Source organism: Gossypium hirsutum, chromosome D13 (genome assembly GCF_007990345.1).
Source record: "Gossypium hirsutum isolate 1008001.06 chromosome D13, Gossypium_hirsutum_v2.1, whole genome shotgun sequence".
Taxonomy (NCBI): Eukaryota; Viridiplantae; Streptophyta; class Magnoliopsida; order Malvales; family Malvaceae; genus Gossypium; species Gossypium hirsutum.
In genome coordinates, this window is record NC_053449.1 from 37,358,085 (window position 1) to 37,363,399 (window position 5,315).

Here is a 5,315-nt window from a genome sequence, read left to right on the forward strand (position 1 = left end):
TATTTCGGGTATATCAAAAATCATTCAACCAAGTATTCAAATATAGCTTAACACCAAATTCACATTCGGCACTCTATTAACGCAACATAACCATTTTCACCTTGTTAACACATAATCGGCAAGGTTAAATCCCATATACACAACTTAAGTCCATCCTTTAACAATCATAATTCACTATAAGCCGAAAGCCACCTAAACATCACTCTCAAGTCTCTTTTTACCATTTAACAACCTTAAAGCTTACTTAATAGTCAATTTAAAATTAAAAAAAACAACATCCAAAATTTAACACAATGCCACATAGCCGAATACCACTTTTAGTAATGAAATTCATCTTTAACACAAAATTACTAAGCCTCACTTAATAATTAACTATTTAGAACTCTCAAACATCAAATACTTCAAATTTTATGCAATCCACACCACAGCCGAAATGCTTAATATAAGAAATTGAGTTAAATTTGAGCTAAATTTAAGCTCCCAATCATAAACTAAACTTATAACTTTACACACTCAATAATTTTAACATTATCAAGTCCATCCAACACTTATCCAGCAACTTTTAACTTTAAAAACAAATCCCTAGCTCAAAAACACATGAACCGAACTTAATACGCCACTTAGACCAAAATTAGCAAATGGGTTTCGGCTAGATAAAGAAGTGAAGCTCGTATTCATCAAAATTTAACAAAATTACAATGAAATTACCTTAGAAATTGGCCTCCAAAAGACCGAACATTCCCAAAACACTTTCCCCTTTTTCTTTCTTTAGTTTCGGCTAGAACCCAAAAACAATGAAGTCTCCCCTCCTTCCCTAGCTCACGGCACTTCAAGAAAAGAAAGAAGATGAAGACTTTCTCTTGCTTTCTTATTTTATTCCCCTTTCTTTTTTTTGATCTATTTTAATCATTTACTAATAAAAGCATCATTAAAAATTCAACTTAATGGAAGAACCATCCTTGCTTGGCCGGCCACTACTTGAGGTTTGGGTGATTTGACATGCAAACCCAAGTTTCCTCACTTTGTTATCATTTGATCCTTACATATTCCCTTATCATATTTTCTTAGGTTCTCAACTAAGTCAATCACATGAAATTCACCTTCATAAGTCTAAATTAAAACATCAAATTTTCACACATGCACTATGGTTTAAATTCATGAACAATTACATAAAAATCACATTAACATACCTTTGATTTATGAACTAACCATGGCCGAATTCCTTGGCTTCTTCTTCTCCTTTTTTTTTCTTTCACTAGTTACGGCAATGGGGAAAAGAAAGATGGACATACCTTGTTTCTATCACTCTTTCCTTCTTTTAATTATTCTTTCTTCCATAATATAAAGCCATTAACTATTATCATGCTAAAATAAAATGCATATAATATCTATCAACTATCATTATGGCCGGCCACTAATTAAAAGTGGTCCATTTGACATGCAAGTCCCTCATGTCAATAACTCATGCATTATTTGGCCACTTTAAATTTCACCTATCACATTTTCAAGTCTTATCACATGGGTCCTTTCTTATAAATTAACACCGCCTTGATAAAATCAAGGCACGAAATATTCGCACATACAAATTCCACATTCAATAAGCACAGAATATAACATCTGATTATTTTTGTGACTCGGTTTTGGGGTTCCAAAACCACTTTCGACTAGGGTCAAATTAGGGGTGTCACATTATACATGTGTAATAATGTGACGGATTGTTATTAATACAAGTGGGAGATAGTGGTGTAGCATTCTAGTATTCGGGCTCGACGACTGGGTCGAGTATGGGGTGTTACATTTGGTGGTATCAAAGCCTAGGTTCAATAACACTGAGCTTAGGTGATTGTTGTTGATATGCTGATTAGGGTTTCTCAACCCATGGATCTAGAAATTTATAACACCCTTTACCCAAGACCGTTGCCAGAGTTGAGCATGGGGTGATACTTGACTTAACTTATGAACATTAGGTATTTTTATCGATTATGTCGTTTTACTCGTTTTCACTTAAAATCGCTTAGGACAAATCATTTAACATAATTTAAGACTTCATATTCTACCATAAAACATCAAAATAAACACATTTCATCTATGAGTATTTTTCCAAATATGAACCCTAGGTTAAATTATTGCTAGAATAAGCTAAATCAAGTTACCGGGACTGTAAAAATGTAAAGAACATTAAAAACGAGGCTTGAGATCACTTACTATGGAGCTTGGAAGCTTGAAAACCCTATATATGGCTTTCCCCCTTGCTAATTTCGGCCAAATGAAGAAGATGAGCACAATTTGCCATCTTTTTCCCTTTTAATTTATTTTAATTATCAAATTACCAAAATGCCCCTAACTTAAAAATTTCCTATTTCACTTATCTCATGTCCATTTTTGTCCATAACTTAACTTATGGTCTAATTACCATATAAAGACCTCCAATTTAAAATTTCATAACAATTGGACACCTCTAACATGTAGAACTCAACTTTTGCACTTTTTATAATTTAGTCCTTTTGACTAAAGTGAGTGCCCAAACGTCAAAATTTTTGAACGAAATTTTCACGGAATCATTCCGTGAAATTGTAGGCCATAAAAATATAGTAAAAATAAAATTTTCCTTATCGGATTTGTGGTCCCGAAACCACTGTTCCGACTAGGCCCAAAATAGGGATGTTACAAAATCAATGTGATTAAATTATTCCGGTTGCTTTAATTGCATGAGATATCTCTTGTTTGTAATTGATGTAGGGTAGGAATGAGAACACATTGCTTTTAATCCTAAAATTTGCTTGCAGGAAGATGACTTAGATCGTTTTCCCTGCCACTCAAACCTTTTTATTTGTCTGTGTATGTTAGACTAGTTCGATATGCCTCATAGATGTGTGAATGTGAGAGCTAGTCCTCAAGAGAATTGTACATCCTCTACACCTCCTGTGCCACCGTGTAGAATTGTACATACCTATAAATATAAATAATGTTAATACTGATTCATGAATGTATATACTTATATATGATGTTTAAAATGTGAGCTGAAACTTGAAATATTATAACTGAATATAAGGTAAGAAAGGATTTATTAGAAAACTACTGAATATTTATGAGATATGATATATATGTGATTTCAGCATGATTACAAATTGTTACAACATGTGTATTGAGAAATATGAAAGTGATTAACAGATGATATTAATCTTTGTGATGACACATTGATAGTATGAATATATGTATTGATATTATATCATGTGTACGAAAATGATGAAGTGCCATTCAATGAGAAATATGCTTAAAGGAAATGGACTACATGAAATGCCCGGTTGAATATAGTAATCACTAGGATACGATTGGCATGGCAGTAGGGTTAGGGTGCGCGCTTGTTCGTGAGTTGCACTTCGGTGCCCCTATTATGCATCTATAATGCCTTTGGTGTGATGTAGTTACCCGAGTATCTGAGTCAAGTTAGTGGTTCATCAGGCTAACTGTGTAAAGAATTTATAAAATTATTTTAATGTTAAAGGCTAATGTAAAGTCAAGATATTAGTAAATGTTAAATGTTAAATGTTCAATGAATTACTTGATCATATGTGAGTATCGTTATATTGATGATTATTCGGTTAAAGATATATGTTTATATACATATATAAATGAGTTTGGGTTGAATTATTATAGTACAGGAAGCATAAGATGAATCATTTTCAATACTAAGCCTATAAGTGCTTTGTAAATGTATAACATGTATGATTAATTTATTCATTTAGCTTTAATCTTGTTTAGTGAAGGTTAATGATTCCAGAATGACATGTTTATAGGAAAGAGAGACGAAGATGAATTACAGAATGATTATTAGTTAAATGTGATAGAGTTATGTTTAAATGAACTAGCTTGGGGTTATGGTTGATGTTTATGCTTATGTCTTGTGAGTTATGCAAATGAAATAGGTGAGATTAAATATAGAAATGATAAGTTCATAGATGTGAGGAAATATAATGAAATAAAAAGGATTGTTGAGCTAAATGACGTACTTGTAAGGAAGGAATTTACTTATGATATATGTGAATTTACTTATTTCATGAATAGATATACTGATTCGTGAATTGATTCGTAATTAAGCTTATGCTAAGTAAATGGAATGGTAAGTAAGTAAATGAAATGGTTCATCATTTTAAGAAAAGGTTGATGATTATGTAATTCAACTTATAAGACTTTATTAAGGTATAAATAGAAAGTATTCGGGATGTTAATGAACCTATTCATTTGTGAGTTGATAGTTATATAGTTTGATAAATCTTGAAGCATGGATATATGTTTATTTATGACTTATAAAGTTCATAACTTAAAATGGAATGTTATGTTTAAAGTTTATACGAGCTTACTAAGCATTCATTGCTTATGTGGTCGTCTTTCTCTTACTTTTCAGATTACCGAGAGCTCGATCAGATTGGAAGCTAGATAGAGATCTATCACACTATCCAGCAATTATATCGGTAGATTTTAATGTTTTAGTCAAGGTTATAATGGCATGTATAGGTAGACTTGTATTGAATGGTCAAATTGTTGTGATTTGTATAAGTGTTATTATGGTTGATATTCTTATGGTATTTTGATGCATGTTTGGAATAACCATATTTGGTATGTTTATAATGAGGCCAAGGTGAATTATGTTTTGAGGTAGATATGAGCTATTTGAAATGGTACAAATGTGGTTAAAATGGTGAGTTTATGTTAAAGTGATATATGTCAATTTATGATGGATTTTGAGATGGAAAATGATTTCAATGTTGATGAATGAGATGTGTTAAGTACATGTATATGTTTAGGTAAATTGTATGTTTTAATTTGAGGTGCCTATATGGCATATTGGTTGAATGAAATTTTGTCATTTGAATTTGGTCATTTTATGCATGTTTGAATATGTTTTGATGTTTTGGTCATATGTGCAAATGATATTTAGGTGCATGTTGAGATGGGTGAAGGAAATGACTTGAATTTTGACCAATTTCTTGTCCACACGACCTAAGACACGGGAGTGTGTATCAACCATTTGTGACACACGATCAGGCGTCACGGCCGTGTGTCCCCTGTAGGTTTTAAAGGTTGCTTTCAAAAGTTACACGACCTGGCACATGGGCGTGTGGCTTGGCCATGTGGCCCAAGTCAGAGAGTTACACGGGCACTAACACGGGCTGGGACACGACTGTGTGTCCCTACTTCGAATGTCTGCATGGCTTGAGACACGGGTGTGTGTCTCAACCGTGTGAGTCACACGACCTAGCCACACGGCCGTGTGACCCCTGTAGTTTGAAATTTTACATATTTCTTCTAAAAAA